This window comes from Adiantum capillus-veneris, chromosome 13 (assembly GCF_014529385.1).
Source record: "Adiantum capillus-veneris isolate H3 chromosome 13, ASM1452938v2, whole genome shotgun sequence".
Taxonomy (NCBI): domain Eukaryota; kingdom Viridiplantae; phylum Streptophyta; class Polypodiopsida; order Polypodiales; family Pteridaceae; genus Adiantum; species Adiantum capillus-veneris.
Window position 1 is genome coordinate 145,341,283 of NC_140943.1, and position 26,529 is coordinate 145,367,811.

At 40.2% G+C, this 26,529-nt stretch overlaps 1 pseudogene; it reads left to right on the forward strand.

Annotated features, from left to right (window-relative positions):
* The first annotated feature begins 21,863 nt into the window (after nt 1–21,863).
* The window catches only part of LOC147445018 (uncharacterized), a 31,847-nt pseudogene continuing 27,181 nt past the window's right edge, over nt 21,864–26,529 (forward strand).

Sequence of the window (26,529 nt, forward strand, 5' to 3'; positions counted from 1 at the left end):
GGTGACCTCAAAACATTTAAGTGTATGTATAATTGTGGAATGGGTACCATGGCTAGGCTTCCATGCTTGTTTTGCATGGAGTCTGCAAAGGTGATGGACCCAAAATGGTTGAAAAAAGCTCTATCTCACAGAATCCTTCATCGCATGCAGCAAAAGCATTAGCCTCTTCAACAACAACACAGGCAATTAGGCATTTAGAACAAAAAAGGATTGGAAAAAAGTATACTCTTCAACAATAGCACAAGCAATTAAGAATTTACAACAAAAAAATGATTAAATGATCAAAGGCATTCAACAACTCAAGTACTCATGAAGGCAAACAAAAAGTGGAGAGATACAATGGAATATGTGAACCATAGGTCAATGAAGAGACTCTGAAGTGTTTAACACAACCTGTACAAGTCACAATATAATAGAAACACTTATTTATGTTTAAACTTGTCATAAAAACTAATATCTAATACTCCCAAATTATTTTCTCATGTTAAACTAATCATTCAATATGGGGAAGTACCAGGGGAGTAAAAGCTAGAATATTCGTAAGGCTGCCATACCGGTCTTTGTCAGGGATCCAAACGAGGGAAAATAGGGATCCAAAGGGGGGCAATCCTCAAAAGAGCAATGTGCTTCAATGGGGCTTAAAATACCTAAGGTTCAACCCCATTAAGACTTCCATAGGCTAAAGTTCCTAATTTTAATTGTATTGTCCAAAGGCCAAAGTAGGGGTAATATTGGATGGTCATGGGAAGACTTAAAAGTCTTCCCACATCACTAGGAAGGAGGGGGCGAGTCCTTATTCTAGGGGATGAGAGAGAAACACACACACACACACACACACACACACACACACACACACACACACACACACACAGTCCAAGGCTCCCCCTTTACACAAAGGGAATATTGGACACATGTCAGGCTCCTAGACCAGTTGCCCCAAATCTCCCCTCAAATCATATTGCATGGCCATAGAGGTGGACCAATGAGAATTAGGCTAGAGTAAAGTTATTCTAATCAATTTAAAAATGCTTGATAAAAGAACCAATAGAAATTACGCTCCTTATAACACTATTGGATAGTCTACCAAGGGGTCCAATGAGCATTCATCAGCCCAATGGCCTGCATGATTCCTATTGGTTAGAAGACTAAGAGGTCCAATGAGAGTTTAATAGAATTATCTAATTACCTAAAGCTCTCACAAAAGGGGAAAAGGGGGACACTTTTCAAAAGGCTATCAACTATGCTTCTAATTTGTGATTGGCTAAGTTTTACAGGAGCCAATGGAAGGCCGGCATGAGCATTTAGCAAGAGGGGTCGACCAAGAAGAGAGAGAGGGCTGCATTTTATTCTAACTCATTGCCACACACAGACAACTCATGTGTGCAAGAAGAACTCCATCTCCTTCTCCAAGCATTGAGAAGTAGAGGCCCACACCAACAACTCTTGGCTATGGAATGCAAATCCAACCAAGAGCCAAGCTTCAATGGCATGCTCATCTCCTATACCATGCTAATTACTAAGCTAAGCTATGCTATTAGAGTGATTATGTGAGGAGAATACTTATTTCTTGTAAGATACACATTCTTCCTCTCAATCTATCCTCATTCCCTACTAGATCTCATCATTTTTGAAGATGTGTGAGGTCTTGGGACTGAGGCTAGGGACACTAGTTGTGTTTTTCAAGCACAATTTCATGTATGAAACTTCCATCTTCATTATACCAATTAGTTTTATCAAGGAAACACAAAGATTGTACAGTACCAAAGTCTCCTATGATGGGAAAAGCTATAATACAAAGCCTTTATGGAGGGGGGACAGACTCCATGTAAATCCGGTCCTCAACTGTTGTCAATTGTTCTATTTCTCTCTCTTTTCAAGTATTGTCAATGCCAAATTAGCTAGGTGTAAATTGCTATGTTGCTTTCTCAAATTAAGTACTCTCTCTATGCTCATTAGGAACTTGTTCATAATGAAATGCTCACTATGTTATCAATTTCCACTACACACAAGTTACTAGTGCATTAGATGTTACATTGGTATCCGAGCTATTGGTTTCTCTTTTCTTGCTCAAGAAGAGAGGTCCTCAAGTTTGCTACAAATGGTTGGTGTTATTGATTGCAAAAGAGTAAGTAGAATAGGGAATTTTTATCCTTGAAGCACGCCTACTTTATGCAGTTAACGGGAATACCGTCAAGAGCAATGGTCTTAATAATGGAGTCCTACGGGGCTTGCTTATGGCTTAACCATTTTTTAGCTATTAGAAGCTTAACAAGAACCAGTGTTGTCTTCGCTCTGTTGAACCGTCTCTTCCATTCCTTGCAATCAATAATATTTGAGCCACGGGTATAGATGCTTGAGTGCTTATCTTTGAAGGTAAAGAGGAGTAATGCCAATTTTAAATCCTAGCACGTCAGGTAGCATCAAAATAGCTTGTCTCTCATTGAACCCCAATACATCTAAAGGTAGCTTGATTTTTTATGTTTTGACTGACTATGTTTTGCTTTGTTCCACCTCTTTTGCTTCTTCCTCAAGGTTCATAACCTCTTCAATCTTGGCCACCTCATTGTACTCCATCTTTGAATCCTCCTGTTCATCCGGTGGAAGATCCTCTTCCTCCATAACTTCCTCGGGCTTCTTCACAAGGTTACCAAAAAGGAAATTGAGGTATATAAGAAAGCCAAAGGATTTTTGGACTAGCTTGCAGTCTCTTTTGTGCATGGGGCACCAAAAGGGTCTATAGGAAAGTGGTAGTAGCTGATGGTAGTTCTTGTATGATTGTCCTTTACCACCACAAACTTCTAGATGGACCATAGCAAGACCATAGCCATGTCATCAATGATGACTCACCCCTTTTGAAACTCCATGTCAAACTTCTCTCTTTCAAGCTTCATGAAATTTTTGTGTTGAGCTAGAAGATCATTAAGATTTAAGGGCGCATTAAAGATAGAAAATATGTTGTGAAATTTTTTTGCAGCTCTCAAACTACGTCGGTCCCCCCTGGAAGCAATAGAGAAATCCATGTCCCTTTTTTTTGAGGTTTGCAGATGGACGTTGGGGGGTACACTGTCACACTCAATTGCATATAACTTTGAGTTTGCCTCTGAGGCATCCGCATTTGAACTCTTGGAAAGCTCCTCTGCCTCCATAGTACCCATTGTACCCTTAGACTCAAACTAAAGGTCCTCTCCACCAATTATATCCATAGGTTGGGTGAAGTCAACATTTCTCTGATGGAACCTTCAATCAGCTGAGGAGGATCCTGTTTTGCATGTTGGTACCCAAACACACACTTTGGATCTATATTTTGCTTCTTCTTTTTGTTGGCTCTTAATCCTATCAAACATATGATAAATGCATACCAATCAACCTTGAAAAAGCATTGTTTCTTGGTAAATTAGATAAATTTTGACTAAACAATACCTCATAGAGAAATAATTCAATTTCTATATCACAATATGTTGATTTTTTTAACTTTGACACACACAACTAACAACTATACTTATATATTCTATACTTACATATATTCACATTGGAAGGTTGTGTGAATATGAAACAACGAATAATATATCTATATATTATACACACACACACACACACACACACACACACACACACACACACACACACACACACAATATTCCTTTCCTCCTACAACATGCGAAGAGGATCCCTTTCTTTGGTTAAACATCCACACATGCCGTAGGAGGAAAGTAAACCGTTACTTTCTTTCCTTTTGACCTTTCCTCCTACCGCACGCCTAGATATTTTTCTTGAACATTGTTTCATATACGCGCATCATAGAAAGAAAGCAATACCACTAATACTCTTCCTACCATCCAAATAGCTGTATAATCTGAGTCAATGAATCCATGTTGATGCATGACGAATACCCAAATGAAGATTTCCTTCCAAGTACCTAAGTAATCTTTTGGATGCCATTCAATGAGACACCTGTAGAGATTTCATGAATTGAGAAATTAATTTGACTGCAAATGTTACAAGATTGGGGACCCTCCTATTGGATGTGGTTAGCATTACAATTAAGATAGCTGGCGTGTAATGGTTAATTATTGTGCTATCTTTTACTTTTACTAATAGTGAGTTGATGATGTGTAGATTGGAACTCTAAAACTTAAGGAGAAGGCACCAACAATACAATAATACTTCTCGATCATTTACATTTGCATCATATTGTAGTTATTTGTTGAATAAGCCGAATGGCTCCTTTGTACATATTTAGTGAGAACCCACCCTATAAACGGTCTGCAATAAGTGATAGGTGCCACACATGAATTAAAGTGTAAGGAGGGGCCTCACATTTTTGGCACTTAAATAAATCAATAATAAAATCAAATACTCAACTCCACAAGAGGTTCCGTGGAGTTTGGGGGAATACAATATCATGTCATTCTCTTGCAAGATTCCCCTCTTTCTACTCTTATGCTAAGCTACGTGTGCAAAAATTGTGTCTCCATCTTCTTCTCTTATAGGCTATCACTATCATACCTATTCTCTTGTGTGTGTGTGTGTGTGTGTGTGTGTGTGTGTGTGTGTGCGTGTGTGTGCGCGCGCATGCGTGTGCACATGTGTATGTGTGTATAGTGTCGTTCTCTTATTTTGTGTACTTGGTTTTGGGAGGGATGGTGAGAGGTTTGATGGGTGTGTGTGTGTGTGTGTGTGTGTGTGTGTGTGTGTGTGTGTGTGAGAGAGTGTGAGAGAGAGAGAGAGAGAGAGAGAGAGAGAGAGAGAGAGAGGAAAGTTGAATAATATAAGCATCCATCCCCCAAGTCTCCCAACAGTGGTATCAAAGTGAGGGTTCATGGTAATGAACAACTTGATTTCAATTCTTATAAGGAAAATTCAAATTGGCAATAGCAGATTTGAACATTAAAGTTCAATTGGCAATTAATTGGCGAATTGTCCAACAAATTGTGCTTATTAAAGCTCGTAATCAGGCTTCGTCGCTCTACCTAGAGATCTTGGAGCATCAAGGATCAAATTTCAACCGTTTAAGACATCCAAAGACTCCCAACTGAGTTCTATCCAACAAGTTGAATCTAATTTTAAGAGCCCTTTAAGATTTCTCAAAAGGCGATTTGAATTTTGTAAGCTCGGGACCAAAGTCGGTGAACAATAGAGCATCCTCGAGGAAGCTTGGATTGTATCATCAACAAAAGCAAAAGTGTGTGAGACTAGCATGATAACCAACTACACCATCTAGACAAGGGCCTGGGTCTAGGAATCATCCCTTGCACACTCCATAGGTGTGCAGGTTGCCATCCTCCACAGGTTGCACAAGAGCCATCAACAGATTTTCCCTCCACAACCTGCAAATTCAACTTTCCTTCATGCTCATGTGCCAAAAATGCTTATGCACGCTGTCATATCCTCAAGAAAAATCTACACGTTGTTCACCTTGTTGCCAACACTGCCAAGACCTTTCACTAGTCCCTCTCACAACCTAAAGCTTCAAAGTTTTGGCCACCCAATTTTACCCTTATATGGTTTGCCCACCAAAGGTTTAAAACAATATATATTTCCGCTTGAAGCCTTGCTCACAGAAATCTTTACTTCGTTAGCGTAAAAGGCGCGTTTGAATTCTTGCCCTCTCAATCATCCATGTAGCCTTGTTAAAAATAGCGGCTTTACCTCTCTAGTTGACTCTCTCTCTCTCTCTCTCTCTCTCTCTCTCTCTCTCTCTCTCTCTCTCTCTCTCTCTCTCTCTCTCTCTCTCCATAGCAGTCACACCCACACGATCTAAGCCGTCTACCACACATGCCCACTCTGCCCATTGCAACTGTGCAATCTGCTACAATAATTTTTGTGAGAAACACCTCCCTTTTGCTAGCCCTTCGTGCACATCCACTCCTGGTCTTTTCTCAATTTTTGTGCAAAAATGTCAACAGACCTCCAAGATGCCGATATGGGCTTAAAAATTCATGCTGATATTGTTAGTCAGGGGCTGTTGCAAATAATTGTCATGCTTTACAATGCCTTGGTCGATATGTATGCCAAATGTGGTGCGGGATGTCATCTTTTGGAACGCATTGATTGCAATTTCATTTGTTTTTAGCAAGTGCTTGAGGAGCTTACAGTTAAGAACAACGTTACTGATTGCGGGATACGCACATCAAGAGTAGGATGAAAAACTCTAGCCTGTTTTCAGCGGCTGCAAAGTGAGGGACTCTGTCTCTATGCAATTACCTACGTGTACATCTTGAAAGTATGTGACTCTACGCAAGATGCTGATATGAGCTTAAAAATTCACTTTGATATTGTTAACTAGGGGCTGTTGCAAAAAATTGTCGTGCTTGGTAATGCCTTGGTCGATATGTATGCCAAATGTGATGCACTTCAAAATGCACAAAACGTGCCTCGAGAGCTTCCTACGAATGCCATCTCTTGGAGTGCATTGATTGCAAGATACGTGCAATAGGAGCAGGGCTAGAAATCTCTGAATGTTTTCAACGGATGTAAAGTGAGGCCCTCTCTCCAGATGCAGTCACATATATGTGCATCTTGAAGGCATGTGTTGGTACGCAAGATGTCGATATGGGCTTAAAAATTCACTGTGATATTGTTAGTCAAGTGTTGTTGCGAAAAACCCATGCTTGGCAATGCCTTGGTTGATATGTATTCCAAATGTGGTGTGGGATGTCGTCTTTTGGAACGCATTGAGTGCTGGATATGCCCGACAAGGGCCAGGCTAGGAAGCTCTGGGTTGTTCTTAGCAGGTGCTTGAGAAGCTTACTATTTGGAATGATGTCAGCTAATTGGGGGATACCCACAACAAGAGTAGGGACATAAAGCTTTGGTTTTAGTGGATGCAAAGTAAGGGCCTCTACCCGTATGCAATCACCTATGCGTGAATCTTGAAGGCATGTGGTTGTATGCAAGAAAATTCACTATGATATTGTTAGTCAAGGGTTGTTGCAAAAAATTGTCATGCTTGGAAATGCCTTGGTCGATATGTATGACAATTGTATTGCAATTCAAAAAGAACAAATCGTGCCTGAGGAACTTCCTATCCCGAATGCTGTCTCTTGGAGTGCATTGATTGCATGATATGCACAATAGGAGCAGGGCCAAAAAGCTCTTGGCTATTTTTAGCGGATGCAACGTGAGTGCCTCTCTCTAGATGCAATCACATACGCGTGCATCTTGAAGGAATGTGTTTGTACGCAAGATGTCGATATGGGCTTAAAAATTGACTTTGATATCGTTAGTCAAGGGCTATCGCAAAAAATTGTCATGCTTGGCAATGCCTTGGTCAATATGTATGACAAATGTGGTGCACTTCAGAAAGCACAAATCATGCATGAGGAGCTTCTTGTCTTGAATGCCCTCTCTTGGAGTGCATTGATTGTGGGATACGTGCATTAGGAGCAGGGCCAAAAAGCTCTCAATTGTTTTAAGCGGATGCAAAGCGAGGGCCTCTCTCCAGATGCAATCACATACGTGTTCATCTTGAAGGCATGTGTCTATACGCAAGATGCCGATATGGGCTTAAAAACTCACTCTGATATTGTTGGTCAGGGGCTGCTGCAAAAAACTATCGTGCTTGGCAATGCCTTGGTTGATATGTATGCCAAATGTGGTGCGGGATGTCGTCTTTTGGAACACACTAATTGTAGGATATACCCGACAAGGGCCAGGCCAAGAAGCTCTGGGCTGTTTTCAGAAGGTTCTTGAGGAGCTTACTGTTCAAAACGACGTCAATTAATTGCGGGATACACACAACAGGAGTAGAGACGGAAAGCTCTGGGCTGTTTTCAATGGATGCAAAGTGAGGGCCTCTATCGAGATGTAATCACCTACGCGTGCATCTTGAAGGCATGTGGCTCTACGCAAGATGCTGATATGAGCTTAAAAATTCAGTTTGATATTGTTAGTCAAGGGCTGTTGCAAAAAATTGTCGTGCTTGGCAATGCCTTCGTTGATATGTATGCCAAATGTGGTGCACTTGAGAAAGCACAAAATGTGCTTGAGGAGTTTCCTATCCTAAATGCCATCTCTTGGAGTGCATTGATTGCAGGATAGGTGCAACAGGAGAAGGGCCAAAAATCTCTTGATTGTTTTCAACGGATGCAAAGTGAGGGCCTCTATCTAGATGCAATCACCTACGCATGCAGCTTGAAGGCATGTGGCTCTATGCAAGATGATGATATGAGCTTAAAAATTCACTCTGATATTGTTAGTCAAGGGTTGTTCCAAAAAATATTCGTGCTTGGCAATGCCTTGGTTGATATGTGTTAAATGTGGTGCAGTTCAAAAAGCGCAAAACGTGCCTGAGTAGCTTCCTATCCGGAATGCCTTCTCTTGGAGTGTATTGATTGCGAGATATGCGCAACATGAGCACGGCCAGAAAGCTCTTGATTGTTTTTAGAGGATGCAAAGAGAGGCCCTCTCTCCAGATGCAATGAAATATGCGTGCATCTTGAAGGCATGTGCCCGTACGCACGATGTTGATATGGGCGTAAAAATTGAATATGATGTTGTTAGTCATGGGCTGTTGCAAAAAAATAACGTGCTTGGCAATGCCTTGGTCAATATGTATGCCAAATGTGGTGCTCCTATGCAGGATGTCATCTTTTGGAACGCACTTATTGCAAGATATGCCAACAAGAGCCGGCGAGCTAGAAAGCTGTGGGCTATTTTCAGCAGGTGTGAAGCAAGGGCCTTTCTCCAGACACTATCACCTATGTGTGTAGCTTGCGAGCATGTGGATCTATGCAAGATGCCCTTGAAAAGAGATGGCGTGCTTGGAACTGCCTTAGTTAATATGTATGCCAAATGTGGGACACTTGAGTAAGCACAAAATGTGCTTGAGGAGCTTACTGTTTGGAACAACATCAACTGATTGCGGGATACACACAACAAGAGTAGGGACAGAAAGCTCTAGGCTTTCTCAATGGATACAAAGTGAGGGCCTCTGTCTAGATGCAATCACCTATGCGTGCATCTTGAAGGCATGTGGCTCTACACAAGATGTTGATATGAGTTCAAAAATTCATTCTGTTATTATTAGTGAAGGGCTATTGCAAAAAAAATTCGTGCTTGGCAATGCCTTGGTTAATATGTATGCTAGATGTGGTGCACTTCAGAAAGCACAAAACGTTCTTGAGGAGCTTCTTGTCCCGAATGTCGTCTCTTGGGGTGCGGGATAGGCGCAATAGGAGAGCAGGGCCAGAAAGCTCTTGGCTGTTTTCAGCGGATGCAAAGAGAGGGGCTCTCTCCAGATACAATCACATATGCGTTCTTGAGTCCTAATCATGGTCTTCATGCATTTGAACTAGAAGCAGGTGCTCAAAAGAAGGATTTGTACCTAGTCAACAGTGAGATATGTTGCTTTGCATCAGAAAGTTGCATATTTAGGATCATACTCGTGAGTGTGTACGTTGGTTGATATGTATACCAATTGTGGTGCCAACAAATATCCATAGAGAGGCAAAAAATCCACTAATAACTCTAGGGAAGAAGCAATACTTGCAACACAAATCAATTCCAACTGCATTCACCCATGCTTGCACCTTGAAAGTTAGTCACCTTATGCAAGACCTTCACATGGGTTTGAATCCATGATGTAATTGCTAGTCACGGCCGTTGGAGGGGAATGTCATGCTTAACGGTGATTTGATCAATATGTATGCTGAATGTGGTGCCCTCATGCAACTACAAAAAGTTCTAGATGAGCTTTTTCTATGAATTGTTGCCTTTTGGAGCATGTTGATTTACATGGTTGTGGCAAGACAGATCTCCGCTATTTTAACCACATGAAAAGTGAGGGTTTCTCAACATACGAAGTCTCCTGGAGTGCTTCTATACGACCTTGGCATGTTCTTGATGACCATTTTACCCGTAATGTTGCATGTCATATACATTGAATGATGGGAATGGCATCTCTTGGAATCCACTGGTCATGAAATATGCACCACAGGAGCACGACCAAAAATCTCTAGGCTGTTTTTCAGCTTCCTATCTAGAGTGTGGACTCTTGGAATGCATTATTGCAAGATTTGGCACACTGGAGAAAGCGCCTCTCTCTAGATGCAATGACCTACGCATGGATCTTGAAGGCATATGGCTCTACGCAGGATGCTAATATGGGCACAAAAATTCACAATTATATTGCTAGTCAAAGGATGTTGTAAAAAGATATTGTGCTTGGCATTATCTTGGATGTATGCCAAATGTGGTGCGTTTGAGAAAGCACAAAAAGTGCTTGAGGAGCTTCCTGTCCAGAATGTCGTTTCTTGGAATGCACTGATTACGGGATGTGCGCAACAAGAGCAGGGCTAGAAAGATCTTGGATGTTTTTAGTGGATGCAAAGAAACTGTATCTCTGCAAATTTTGTCAGTTATACTTTGTTCTTGAAGGCTATGCTTACATCTTGAAGGCATGTGGCTCTACACAAGTGCTCGAAGAGCTTCTTGTCTGGAGTGTGGACTCTTGGAATGCATTGATTGCAATATTTGACCCATAGGGGTAGGGCCAAAATGCTCTAGCAGATGCGAAGCGAGGGCCTCTCTCCAAATGCAATCACCTACGCATGCATCTCAAAGGCATGTGGCTCTATGCAAGATGCTAATATGAGTACCAAAATTCACAATTATATTGTTAGTCAGAGGCTCGTGAAAAAGGATGTCGTGCTTGCCACTATCTTGGTCGATATGTATGCCAAATGTGGTGTGCTTGAGAAATCACAAAAAATGCTTTAGGAGCTTCCTGTCCGGAATGTCGCCTCTTCAAATGCACTCATGCGGGATACAAACGACAAGAGCAGGGCCACAAAGCTCTAGGCTGTTTTTAGCAAATGCAAAGCAAGTATATCTCTCCAAATTGGGTCACCTATACTTTCGTCTTGATGGTTTCTCACTAGGCAAAACCTCTTGGAGTGCTCATATAGAAGTTTGATGCCTAGCTCAATCTTACTAAGAAAGTTCTAAACTTTTTCTTTGATGTAACACAAGGGCATTTCATCAAAATTGTTTCTTGTGTCATTTCTTGGAGTGTGTTGATTGCAAGAAATGCAAGAGCTCAAAGGAAGGATTTGTACTAGATCAGGAGGATAAATAATAATCTCCTCAACAATGCGCTACTTAAAAAAGACATCAATTTACAAAGCTCACAAAAGCACAAGTTTTCTCTTGATGGGCTTCTTGCCCTGAATGTCATGGCTCATATGCCCAACACGATTGTGGCAAAGATGCACATTGGATGTAAAGGGAAGGCATGTTTCCATATGCAAAATGACATGCTTGGTGGCACTTTGGTTGATTCTCTCTGGACTTTTATCACTCGGAATGTATTGGCTGCAGGATATGTCCAACATGGCTAGGACAAGGAAGCTCTGGGTGGTTTTAACCAGATGTGAAGGGAAGGCCTTTCTCCTACCGCAATCTCCTATGCTTACACCATGAAACTTATGGCCTAATGCAAGTGTAGGGAGGCATTGTAGCACGACCTAATCGTGCAACCCACAAAATTGTCAAATCGTGGATCGGTAACCCGGCTAGGGCATGGAAGCACGAGCATAGCATGTATAGACATAGAGGATTCAAGGGATTCTTCTACTCATCATAGAGAGAAGCCATGGAAAGGGCTTCCTCTAATCAACCACACATTCCTACTTACTTACTCTTGCACACAATCATGTGATTGAAATTAACCTCTCACATCAATCACTCTATTCACAACTCTTAATCACACAACTACACAAGCATGCAATTAACATACCTACTCCGCATTAGTGTGTCCATTCCGGTACAACCCCTCAATGCGACTACATATGCACACACACTAACCGCACACCTTGTAGAGAGAGATGAAGAGAAGGAAGGCATAGCCCTCACACACCATGGCCAATGGTGTGGATAGAAGAGATTAACTCAAAAAAGGGATTAGAGATCTACCATCACACTAATACAATCTCACTCCACATGATCAAACAAAGAAGACTAATAAGGAAGAAAGTGCAATTGATTATTAGAAATCAAGAGCTACATGGACATGAAAAGCCCATGAGGCTCATGACCATCCACTCTACAAAGAGAAGAACTCACCCAAGAATGACTTCTCATTAAGCATAGGGCCCTTTTATTGCTTTGGGCCTCAAACCCTTCAACTATGGGATAAAGTTGAGCTCTCTAGCCTAAACTCATACAACTTTGGAACTCCTACATGAGCCCAAGGCCCTATACAATGAAAATGAAATATTGTGCACTATAGCACATCCACAACTTGGTGTATAATTGGTGTAGCCTGTGTTAGCCGCTGCTAACATTCCCCCCTTCTTAATTTGGCGCACGTCCTCATGTGCCGGTGAAGCAAGACACGGTGACATGGTAGAAAACAAGTCCATGGAAGAAATGTTGAGCTACAAAACATAAGAACAAGTAATGAGCATCAAAAGGCCACCAAGAAATTAATAAAACATAAAACACAAATGAACAATCATGCAAAGTGATATTTTTAGTTTTTAAAAGATAGGTCAATCATAGTCAAAAACTAGAAAACATAAAGCAAAAAAGACACCTCAACTATCGTGAAGATTAAACCACTTGAAATTTCAGTTTTATGCATGAAACACAAGCAATCAATTATGACCCTAGGCTAATACAAGTTCATAAAGCTACTAGCCTAAAAACTATGTGAACAATTTTAATAAATTATTCAAGTCTATCATGTCTACGGGCTATAAAAAAGCTCCTTATCTATTAGTACATTCTCAAAGCTTTTTGAAGCTCATGGAAGTTTTGTTTTTGTCATTCATTGAAAAAAGTAAAGCACAATCACAAGGCTACCACTCCAAGGAAAGTCTAGGTGCAACTCTCAGCTCCTTGAACTCTCAAGAAGTTGTTCCAAAAGCCTACTAGCCTACCAAGGCAACGACAAACCCCTATCAGCCCAGGGCATCGGTTTAGGGCCTTGATCAAGCGATCCAAGGTGATTCCCCTCGCTTGCCAAGTGCCAATAAGGTGCTAGGCCTCACATAGACACAACATAACATATAAATTTTCTTTTCATGTGTCTAGTAGCATTTTTGCTACTTTTTCTTGACACTTTTTTGCTTCATTGTTTCATTTTTTAGCACTATTTATTGCTTCCAATCTTGAGATGCTAATGGCAATTGGACTAAAAGGACTAAAGCCTAATCATAGCCCTAGGTCATGTTAAAAATGAATGGAGTATTAAGACTATCACTAAGAGTCTAGGACTAATGAGAAATGAACCTACATTAACCTAAGGTCAAAGCCAATTACCTATGATTGGCACACAAAAAACCTAATTTTATGATGAGTTAATTTTCCCAAAGCAAAGTGTTGAAACTTTAGGATGCCTAGCTTTCGAACATGAAAAAACCATGTCTTAGAAGAAAAATTTCACTTAAGCCAAGCAAGAGAATGAAGAGATGAACAAAAGAGCAAAATCATGGAAGGATTACACCTATTCATGCTCTTTGTGCATCCTTGAGCAAGCATCCCCTTTGTAGAGAAGTCTCTTGATATTTTATTACAATCCAACCTTTTTGAAGCTAAGTGTAAACACAAGCTACAAAATCCAATTATTGAAAGCCAAAAGCACACAAAAAACGTTAATGAAAACCTAAAGCTAGGGTCTTGCATACCGAATTTGCCAAAGGGAAAAAACCCAGGGAAAAAAAGTGCCTTTGGTTATGCACATGATGCTCTTTGTAGCAAATTTATGCATACATAACAACAATGAGAGAGATAAAATGTTTCTACATAAGCAAATTTTGTAATTTTAGTATCTCATGCATGATTCAAAAGTTTGATTAATTTCTAGCTCAATGAAATATGGAAAAAACAAGTCAAGAGCTGAAAATAATGCAACTTTTGAATGAAATGAAGTGGCTCTCGATAGCCAAATTTTACAATCAAAGCTTTTTAAAAAGTTGGCTAACAACTAGCTCACAGGAAATTTTCAATTTTTTTACTGCAATCTATGAGCTAGAGATGACTGCAACTTGATGAAATGAAAAAATGAATCGCTCTCAATAGCCAAATTTGTACTTGAAAGCTTCAAAAAAGTTGGGTAAATACTAGCTCAAATGGAAAAATTTAACTTTTGACCAAGCTATGAGCTAGCATATATACAACTTTTAATCCAATCAATTGGAATGGCTCTAACTAGCTACATTTTGCAATATTTTGCAATGATGACCCCTTCTTGGATCAATTGAAATCGCACTCCTGCCCACACCCTTCAAAATAACTCAAATCATTAGTGCTTATAATCATTTGAACATCCAATACAAGCACTAAAACTTTAATGTTCAATGTTATCACATGGCCATTCAAGAAACCCAATTTAGTGCTATGCAATGATTTTGGCATACATGTTAAGCACTAAAAAAGTATCAAGCAATGCCAAACCCAAACTTTCAATGCACACTCTCGATGATCACATCCAACTAGCAGTCATACGGCATGCATAGCAAGGGAAAAAGAGAGCATAAGATGAAGTGAATTGAAGCTCCCTCGAAGCATCAAAACCTTGTTTTGTATCATTGGCTACCATCCCTTCAAAAAAGATCATTGATTAGTGCTTGCGGAAGTTTTTTTTTAAAATTATTATTATTTGAAAAAAAAACCCAATCTCCAAAATCTATCGCATTCCCCCACAAACTTGGAAATTTTTATGTAGCTCTACGAACAATTGTTCACCCATTGCTCAGTAAATCAATGCATTTGCTTCTCATGCTCTCATGTAGCATATTTTGACATTGGAAAAGAGAAAAGAGAGACAAGGAGGCATTGATCAAATAGACTCAAATGATTAGCTCATGCCCAAATGCATTGTGTAGCATACATAACAAAATAGTGTCACCCCATAAAGAGGGCTTCGACCCAAATGATCATTATTTGTCGGATCATATAATGCATGGAGCTCTTGACCCCATTTTGTGAGTCCTCAATATCAACGGGTGAGTATAATAGTCAATTGTGCCCATGAAGGGAGTGGGGTGATAGGTGTGGAATCCCCCCTTCCTTGGAATTTTTTGCTTAAAAGTCAATCAATGATTTATTTATTTTTTCATTTTTATCTTTTTATTTTTCGTGAATTGTCTGCAATGTATAGAGCGAAAGAGCCTGAGGCCGCGTGTGCAAGAGATAAGGTGCTTGAGGGGCAAGCCAAGGCCATCGATAGGCAGCAGGTGTTTTGTGCGAGCCTCAGAAGACGACAAGGCTCGGCACTGCCTTTAGTGAGTGTGTGTGTGTGTGTGTGTGTGTGTGTGTGTGTGTGTGTGTGTGTGTGTGTGTGTAAAGTGGGCCTAAGGTGTAGGAAGCATGACTGCGAGGCCGAGAAGGCGGGCAAGTGGGCCACGTCCACGCAAGGCGACAACAGTGAATGTATGCCTGTTCACTTGCAGCGATGAAGTCGGAAAATCCAGAGGATAGCAACGCAAGGCCTGCAAGTGAGCAGCGCGACAAGCATGTGTGTGTGTGTGTGTGTGTGTCACTGGAGACGCGAGACAAATCATTTGGCATGCTTGTCCAAATTTGAAGCGGTGTGTGTGAGGTCACAGTCAGAAACACTAAAAAAGGAGGTGATTGCTCCTCGTCACTATTGCAAGACAAAGCTAGTGGTCAACACGTAGCAAAAATAGGTGCGCCAAGTGTGGAGTGGGCTCAAGTGAAAGTAATGCTGGCAAGTTGACAATGCTAGAAGTTTTGTGTGTGTTTGTTTCTTTTGCGCCTTTTCAGGCTCCATCCTTGGCCTTTTTATTTTCAGCTTCTTCTTTTGATTATTATCTCAAGGGGCAGCTCTCACGTGAGTGAGGGAATGTGGGCAAAAAATATTGCCAAGAGACATTGTGTGTGTGTGTGTGTGTGTGTGTGTGTGTGTGTTGTGAGCTCTTTTATCATCGGCAATATAGTACGCATTAACTAGCTACTGCATCCCTTGTGCATTTTTTATATTTTTGAAAAAACCCCATTTATGGATCCGTTCGCACACACTATCTTTATAATGTAACTTCGATGATGTCTTTTTGCGCATGCGACATATGCACCACAAATTGTTCAATTGATTGGTTCATCACAATTGTGTATGCAAACCTTCTTGATTTCTTCATGTTCAATCAATTTGAGCATGAATTTCAATGACTAGTCCGAAAACTAAGTTTACTCCAAAGCATAGTGCATACATTCAATTAGGACATACATTCCTCAATTGATTCATCATGCAAGCTCAAAAATTTGTTATCAAAAGGCGGTTTACATCAATCATTGCATTACACACATGAATGTAGTGCATTACTTCTCAAATGCCAATTTGTATCCGACTTCAATCATTGCAATTTTGAATTGCTCATATCCAACTTCCCAATTAGTTAATTTCCATTTGGTTTCGCAACTTATGAATGCACAATTTAATGAATTTCTTACCACATCCAATCATATTGGCATACATGATCATGGTAATTTACATATAATCATTTTCAATTGGGACCCAATTGAATCATCTCAAGTCAATCATACACAAACAACATTTTAGGTCTTTCAATCATCATGATTAGTGTCCGAGAGCAATCATTCATCTCTAATTTGGATATCAAATGCCATTGAGTAGGGGCACACACCCAAATTTAGACCAAAAATTTATGCAATGAATCCATCAATTTCACATCGTAATGCACAAATTGCAAGTTCGATCAAGCATAAGTGAATGCATGCATGCTCAATTTCTAAATAATTAGCACTATTTTTATCCAAGCAAGCAATGCACACACTCAAAAATTAAGCACAAAAGTTTAAATTTGGATCAATTGGCAATGAATTTAGGCTTAAACCTAATGATTGCATGTACTTTTCACAATTAAAAACCAGTTAGGTGTTCCAATTGACCATCAATCATTAAAAATCAAGTGGTCATGGATGGGCACACACACTCAATTTTTGCCCAATTTTTTGGCAATTAGGCTTATCCCATGATTCAATTAGCCTAACATACATGATTGCATACTCATGTATCATCAATTCTATCACTTTTTATGTATGCACACATTCGAGATTAGGTGCACACACACTCGAAATTTTTGATAGTTTTTTCCCTCTTTGGTGCATGCACACACACAATGATTTTTATGCACACACATGAATTCTTGATGAGAATTAAGCATTATTTGGATACACACAAAGTTCATTAGTCACAATTTGACTATCAATTTCATTCCAAGTGTATCAAATTAGTTGCAAAGTGTAGGTCAATTTGTGTTACACACCTAATTTTAGCAAATGATTAACAACATTAAACATCATTAATCAATCAAGAATTGACATAAGAAGTGAGTGCACTTACATCGTAATTACAATCCAAGCTATTCCTTTGCTCCACGCAAAGTCTCATCATTGCACACACAAGTGTGTGCACCATCAAATCGGTTCCAAAATTGGCAATTTGTAGGTCAAAATCAAACACTCAAATCATCAAATTAGGCATAAATTGGTACAATTAACTTAATTAGAGAGTGATGATTCCACCTCTTACAAGAGAATTTCACATACTTTACACTTCAAATGTTAGTGGTTAGGTTAGCAAGGTTAGTCAAAATTAGTAGAAATTAACATGAAATTAGTACAATTAGCATGGAAAGAAGCGAAATTAGTAAGGATTAGCATGAAATTAGTGAAATTGGGGGTGGAATTGGGGGTTTGGGGTATTTATAACTCAACATTAGTATCAATTTCTTGCACATCATCATCAAATGAAACCAAAAATTGAGTTACACACACTCAAAAACCAACAAAAGTAGTAGTGAAATTACTCTATTCTACACATCCTAAACTTACTAGCTTAGGTTATCAATCCCCGGCAGCGGTGCCAAATGTAGGGAGGCATTGTAGCATGACCTAATCGCGCAACCCACAAAATTGTCAAATCGTGGATCGGTAACCCGGCTAGGGCATGGAAGCACGAGCATAGCATGTATAGACATAGAGGATTCAAGGGATCCTTCTACTTATCATAGAGAGAAGCCATGGAAAGGGCTTCCTCTAATCAACCACACATTCCTACTTACTAATCTCTTGCACACAATCATGTGATTGAAATTAACCTCTCACATCAATCACTCTATTCACAACTCTTAATCACACAACTACACAAGCATGCAATTAACATACCTACTCCGCATTAGTGTGTCCATTCCGGTACAACCCCTCAATGCGACTACGTATGCACACACACTAACCGCACACCTTGTAGAGAGAGATGAAGAGAAGGAAGGCATAGCCCTCACACACCATGGCCAATGGTGTGGATAGAAGAGATTAACTCAAAAAAGGGATTAGAGATCTACCATCACACTAATACAATCTCACTCCACATGATCAAACAAAGAAGACTAATAAGGAAGAAAGTGTAATTGATTATTAGAAATCAAGAGCTACATGGGCATGGAAAGCCCATGAGGCTCATGACCATCCACTCTACAAAGAGAAGAACTCACCCAAGAATGACTTCTCATTAAGCATAGGGCCCTTTTATAGCTTTGGGCCTCAAACCCTTCAACTATGGGATGAAGTTGAGCTCTTTAGCCTAGACTCATACAATTTTGGAACTCCTACATGAACCCAAGGCCCTATACAATGAAAATGAAATATTGTGCACTATAGCACATCCACATCTTGGTGTATAATTGGTGTAGCCCGTGTTAGCCGCTGCTAATAGCAAGACACTTACATGTGGGATAATTCACAACAAGATTGCTGGCTGTGCAAAAAGATGTGATCGGTGATACTATGGTTGATAGCATAGACGGATAGAGCGTCAAAAGCGATGAGCTGTCAGAACCAATCCAACAGGCCAAACAGAGCTTCACCAATTTTTGGGGAACACATTTTTGAAGTTCGTATGCCAAATCTGGTACCCGCATGAAAGCATGAGAAGTTCTTTTTTTGGAATGTTATCTCTTGGAATGTGTTGATTGCAGGATATCCTCAACATGGCTGTGTGGCAGACTCTTTATCTTTCTTGCTATTTTTTTAAGAGAGGCAAAGATGTGCAAACTTTTTGTGAGACAGATGGTGTGATCAATGGAAGCAACAAAGACAAGGAGACTCTTTGGAAAGGAAGCTTTAGCTGGCATCATCGTGTTGATTAGGACAATCGACAAATGAATGTAGAAATAGAAGGTATATAAATACTTTGAACACAATGAAACGAACACACTGGAAATTGCACGCTGCCATGGGAATGGCACGTTCCCTCGTATTATTAAAATTGGGGAGGACTATGCAAATTCCCCCATGCAAGGAGACTTGCATGTTTTCTTTTTCGTCCAAACATAAAAATCTAAAAGGAACATATTTTAAATGATCCGTATCACTTTATATAGATTCTAACCCTTCTTACGGTTCTTTTGTGAGGTACACGACTCAAAATTGTTGCATCACAATCGTAACACACTTGAGACAGTACCAATTAAGAAACAAAAAAGCTTGCTTTGATGAAAGGTAACAAGCTCTCTCTCTCTCTCTCTCTCTCTCTCTCTCTCCATTTTCTTCTGGAAGAATATATACACTTGTTGAATCTTCAAATGACGCAACCATGCTTACACAAATAACAAGAATGCACAAAATAAAGAGAGATTGAATCAAAGAATTAATACAATTTAATAGCTAAGGACATATTTAGACATATCAAAATTGAGACATCAAGATCGTGCCATTGTAAACACAAGCAAACAAGAAGATAGAAGAGAAAATCTTGTGTGTGTGTGTGTGTGTGTGTGTGTGTGTGTGAGAGAGAGAGAGAGAGAGAGAGAGATTGTGCTTTGTTTTCCAAAAATCCTGTTACCTTAAGGTGACAACCCTCACTTCGATTCAATACAAATGCGGCTAACAAAGCACTCTAGTTTGATTAGCAGTCGTGACTTTCAAAACTTCAATCAAAGGGGTTACAAGTATTTTGACCCTGACAAGTTCGACTGCTGCGAGAAATTAGCTATCTAAGAAACCAAGTAGTTTAGTTCAAATAGTGTAGAATGTTTAGAATCCCTGCTTCAATGCTTGGATTCTTTTCTTAAGACCACCAGAGCCAACCTTTAAGGTTTCAAGATTTTGTAGTTTTTTCTTTCGTACACAGGCACCTAAGCTTGTAGCTTTCTTTTGTAAGGTCCGTACAATATGGTTTTTTGGTCATAAGAATGCAAATGAGAAAGTTGTGCAATCTCATTTGCCTGTTGATGCACCATGCATTTATAAATTTTAGCTTGGCCAATTAAAGCTTTGCAATAGCTAAGCGAGCTATTCTCTTCATTACAAGCAAATATCAATTAAGAAATAGGATTTGCGAATGCAAGAGAAGAATTAGTCATATGATTCAAAGGATAGAACGAATCATGTGACCAATATCTACATGTTTTTCTCCCTTTGCATTGAGTCTTTCTTTCTCTGTGAATGTCACTTGTTTATTAGTTTTGCTTCGCTTACATAATGGCTCATATTGACGTTCCAAGTCAATGTGTAGATGATATTTAGGGTGTTTGGTGCAGAGGTTTATGGGTGTGGATGAGAAAATCATTATTCCTAAATGCTAGAAAAAACATAAGAACAACATTATGGAGATGTTGCAAATATAGATGAGAAAGATATGGAGTCCTTGAATCTCTCTCTAAGACGCATTCATTGTAACTAAAAAGAGTATTTTTCAATCACCACGGTCATCGAAATTGCGGAAAGAATCTACTTGTAAGTATTCTTTTCAAATGGTTGTATTGAGGACTTCTTTTCTTTTACCCTCCTATTTTCTAGAGAGAGAACGCCAAAGATTCTTTTTTTCTTAGAAAGACCACCAAATGACCTCCAAAAGTTCTTAATGTCTCTCTACTGAGAGATCACACTAATAGTAAGGCCTACCTCAAACGAGATGCTCTAACTAAACAAAACTTATTGCTCTGACAATGCAACTAATTTCAAACCCTATCTCAATGATGCTCTAATTGAGAAAAATTTATTGTTGTCATTGGTTAAATAATGGTAGAGCTTATCTTTGAAAAAAACAAGACCATTCTCTTAACCTTTGCATTGATATCTTTAACCTTTTCACCCCTCTCTCACACTCACATTCACTACACTTTTGCCCTCCATAAATTATACTTTTTAAAATTTATCGACAATGCTTTTTGGCAGAAAGGGAGGATGTATGTCGAAGGAGTTTCAACACGTGTACAATGGAGTACCCTTCAAATTTTCAAAGGTATGTTTTATTTTTCTCATCTTTAATCTATAGTCTTTCTTCTTATTATTATTATTCTCTCCCCCCTCCTCTCTCTCTTTCTCCACCCAATCAAATTGAAAACAGTGCTAATGTCACTCTTTGGATGCTAAAATTTCTTAGGCTACTTAAACAATTGAAGTGGACAACATGGTTTTTTAACTCTTGACCAATAGTGTTGCACATCCTCAACAAAGCGCTTACACACTAGTTGCTGGACATCGCGCGCAGAGACCGAGTCACCCACCAACGCATGTCCATGCTTCCAATAAATTTGGGCACCCAGCCACAACTGTCCAAGGATGGACACGCAACGTGAGGACCGATCATTGCCAAGATCCCCTTTCTCGCTTATCGCTTTTGTGAGCTTCTGCAGTCTGCTTGTCATTTGAAAAGGGGAGCTGAGAGCTTTGTTTTGCATCCTGCAAGAAGCTCTGAGAGAGCCTTCACCTCTCACCATTCCTTGCTCTTCATCATCTGCAGCCCATAAACTTGAAAAAGGCTACTGGTTTGTTATGTCGGGCTTGGTTTAGAGTCGTGTGTCTTATGCTTAGCCTTGGTTGAGAAGATATTGTTTTCAACTTCAATGATTGTTGGTAAGGTTTGCTAAGAATCCTCGATGGCCGTCAAATGTTCAGCTTTAGCAATTAGTCACTGCAAGTCAGATGTGATTTTAGAAATTAAGCTCTATGTGCATGTTTGTATCAACACAACTCCACATGCATGCTAGCCATAGAATTTTGTGGTTGTGATTCAGTTTTGTTGCATGATTAAGTGTTTTCAACATGTTGGTTGCAATTCAGCTTGTATGCATTGATAGATGTAGAGTAGTTGAGTTTTTGCATGATGCTTTGTACCTTGGCTAGTTAAAATGACTAGCATTTCTCACTTGCCTATTTCACTTGAGTCCAAAAATCTGATGTGATTCCAAGTCCATACGCATGTTAGTTTCTAGATTTTAGGCTTGGTTGCTTCCATGAAATAAAAAATACTTCGCTACGTAGCTCTTGCTGAGGTAATGCATAATGCTTAACTGGTTGCTTGACTTACTCTATGTCGATGGATGGTGATTAGCTGAGGTAATGATTGATGCTTTTCACCTTGGCTTGCACTACAATCGGTCGAGTTATTTGTGATGCCAAAAAAATCTCTGAACGCCTGTTTTATTGTTATACTCTTTTTTCAGGAAATGGATTCACAAAGCCCTTCTAGTTACTCCCAAGGGAGTCAGGAGTGTGATTTCACTCCCTTATTGTCCCAGTATTCTCAAAGCCATACTCTCTTTCACTTGATTAAGGCGGCTTTCCCATCTCCCCTTTTGGAGGATCTCCATTTGGCTTCAGGCCATTTCATCCACCCATACGACCAACGAATAAACATAACAAAATGGAGTCCTATTCTGTCTCCTCCATAGGTTCACTCACTAACAATAACAATGGAGGGAGATACCAGCAAGGGTGTAAATGGGGACAAAGGTAGACTACCCAAATTGCCAACCAAGCGAAGGCTTCAAACAAAAACAAGCGAAGTGGGACCAATGACGAACACTACAAGCAGTGGATGGAAAGGAAGAAAGAAGAATCAAGCCAACATGGTTAGTCCAGATGAGGGCAACAAAGACAAGAAGGGGAGAGAGAACTGGAAAGATGCAAGGGTTGTGCAGCTCATGATGACTTTGGGAAACCTCCCAAACAGGGTGGTGATCTTTGGTCAAAGGTTGCGACACAGCTTGCTTCGCTTTTTTCAGAAGGTGACAAAGATGGCCAAGCTTGCACAAAAAATGGGGACGCGTGTACGATGACAAAGCTCACAATTCTATATCGGGAATGATCATAGGATAACCTATGATTGGTATAATATAGTGTGGATGAGTACATGCATAACCGAGCAAATGTAGTCCACGAGTCTCATGCTTTGACACTTCGCGTCTCCAAACAACATTGATATGCAGGGGGTATGCAGGATTTGATGAGTCTCTCGCAGAACAGACAAGAGAGGATGGAGGAGAAGGAGCATCGTCAGCTATAAAAGAAAGTGTCTTATGTCTTGTTCGAGACTAACGCCAACAAAAAGAAAAAAAAATGAGGACTCCCTTGTTTTTATGGCAAATACGACCAAGATCATGGCGGCTCAACAAAGGGAATCAGAAGCAGCTCACAAGGCCGAGCATGCTGAGAAGCTTAAACTTTTGGGATCTCTAAATAATGCATTTGTTGGATTCTTGGATGTATTGAAAAACTTCAAAAAAGATTGATGTAATGATCTCTTTGTAGCGTATGCTCTGCGCAGTGACATATTTTGATATTTCATGATGCTGATGAAAATTGACATATTTTTTTGGTTTTTATTCTATGTCTTGAACTTTGTTGTCTCTATTTGTTGTTCTTTCAATCCAAATAGTCATGTGTATTGGTGTCTTCTTCTAGTTGAGTTTGAAAAGTCGTATATACTTTCGTTTCAGGCTATGAAGGATGAGCTGGTGGTTCTTGCTTGCTTCTTTGCATTAATTCTTGGTGCAATAGTAGCTCTAGAGCTTGCAGAATATGTCATAAATTCTAATATCTGGCTAACCCAAACGATTTTCTCATATTAAACTGATCATTTAATGTGGGAGAATAAACAAGAACAAGAGTTAGAATAGAGACATGTGCTTCTAGACCTATCTCAACAGGGGACCAAAAGGAGACATGGTTGCATCTCAATAGGGGTCCAAAAGGAGACGGTCTACCAAAGAGCAATGTGCAATAAGTGCTTCTAGACTTATCTCAATAGGGGACCAAGAGGAGAGATGGTTACATCTCAATACGGGTCCAAAAGGAGGTAGTCTATCAAAGATAATGTGCATCTAATGGAGCTTAAAAGACCTTAGGGTTAGCTTCATTAAAGACCTCCAATGGTCAGTGTTAAAAGTCCTTTGACCTTAGGCAAGCTAGGGTTGAGCTTGAGATGGGAACCCGACCTAAGGTTGAGGTGCTAGTCATGCTTGATGACTAAGGTGCTTGAGGTGCTTGTCGTGCTTGATGACTAAGGTGCTTGAGGTGCTTGTCATGCTTAATGAGGAAGGTGCTTCAGAAGTTTCCCATGCATGGGGGGTAAGGTGATTGAGTCAAAAAGAGACCCTACAAACTTAATGAGGAAGGTGCTTAAGAAACTTCCCATGCATGGGGGGTAAGGTGCTTGAGTCAAAAAAAGATCCTACAAAGGAGGGGGAAAGTCCCAAAGTTGGGGGAATCTTTGACTTAACCTCCCACTCACCCAAAGGGCACCCCTTTTCTCAAGGGGCACATAGAACACATGTGAGACTCTCCCTATGCTTAGCCACATGGTGTGCTTGAATGCTATTGGTTGGGCTAAAGAGGGGTCCAATGCGCTTCTAGTTCCATCCAACAAATATCTAGATATTTTCAAGCTCTCTCTCTCTCTCTAAGGGGTAAGGAGGACTCTTGTCCAAAGACTACCCATGTACTTGAATGCCTGTTGCATGTGATTGGCTAGGGGGAGAGGGGTCCAATGAGCTTGAAGCATGTGGAAAGTCTAGAACTCGCCCCAAGCAAGCAAGGGGGGTGCTGGGGGGATATACACCACACACACACACACACTCATTTTGTGGATCATTCTCACTTGGTGAAAGTTGAGGAACTCCACCTCCTTCTCCAAGCTTGTGAGAAGTGAGAGCCTATACCAACACTCTTGGCTATGGAATGCAAATCCAACCAAGAGCCATGCTTCAATCCTTAAGCTTGCCATCTTCTCCATCTTCATTACTATGCTATTATGTATGCTAGCAAGAAGAGTGATGATACGTGAGGAACTATTTCTTTCTCCTATGGAATCTTTCTTCTTCCTCTTCCCTATCCTCATTTCCCGCTAGCTCTCTCCACCTTCGAAGGTGTTTGAGGCCTTGGGACTGAGGCTTGGGATAGTTAATGATTTCTACAAAGTTTATGTTATGCTTGTGATGCATGAAGCTTTTTATCTTCATTGCATCACCTAGGTCACAAGGAACACAAAGATCGTATTGTAACAAGTCTCTCTTGATGGGAGAAACTATAATACAAATGCCTATTCGAGGGGGGACCGGCTCCGTATGAATCCGGTCCTCAACTGTTGTCATGTTCTCTAAACTCTCTCTCTCTCTCTCTTGCAAAAGTATTGTTCATGCCAAGTTAATTAAGTACTCTGTTTATGTTGCTACCATCAATTAAGTTCACTCGCTATGCTCACAAAGTAACCTCACAAAAGTGCTTCACTTAATTTCCTAATTCCGCTACTCTCAAAGTTCATAGGTCATTTCCATTACATTGGAATTAGAGCATTTGGTTTCTCTTTTCTTGCTTAAGAAGACAGGTCCTTAAGTAGCCTATTAATGGTTGATTTTGTTAATTATATTAGGGTAAGTGGGACTGGGATCTTTTATCGGTTTTGTTGAGCCCACTATGTGGGATATGGTGCACACCTCGGGAGATTTGGTCTTGATAATTGAGTCTTTTTAGACTTGCCTACGACTTTATCATTATTGAGCCATAAGAAGTCCGAAAGGAGCTATAACTAACCCTGGGCAAGGAGCCATAAGAAGTCCGAAAGGAGCTATCCCTCGGCAACTTCACTATGTTAGACTCACTCCACTACTCTCTATAATTAACCAATTTGAGCCGTGGGTGTAGATACTTAAGTGCCTATTTTCAAAGGCTAAGAGGAGTAGCAACTAAGGTTTTGAATTGCCAAAGCATACACTAAGTAAACACATAAGTTTAATTAGCATGGCTGACAATAACCAAGAGAGTAGAATGAACACTGATAACTTTGATTTTGCACATGAAGGTGCTAATGATGATGCCCCCATCTTTGTCAATTATCTTGTCACTAGGTTGCAACAAGCTATGGGCAACCACGCTTTGCAAGCCAAAGTTACTCAACAACTTCGTGCTTATGGGATTTCCTTTCCTCTCCAAGAGGAGAGAGAGCTTAGGAGGCCTCTTGATGAGACCCCCAAAAGAAGACTCTCTCCCATAAGAGAGGAGGAATCCAAAGAACGAGAAAGTAATGAATCCCTAAGTTCCTCAGAAGATGTGGCTCCATGAAGACGATGGTTTAGACGATCAGCAACTCCTCCCAAGAGGAAACGGTCAACCTATAGTCCTTCTCCTCGTCGCTCCGAAAGCGAAGAGAGGAAACAAAGGAAGAAAAGGGAAAGAAAGAGCACCCTCTTCTTTCACCTTTATCCTCTTTTGTTAGCAGCTGAACACACTCAAAGGAGGATGATTGCCCGGCGGGATACTAATTTC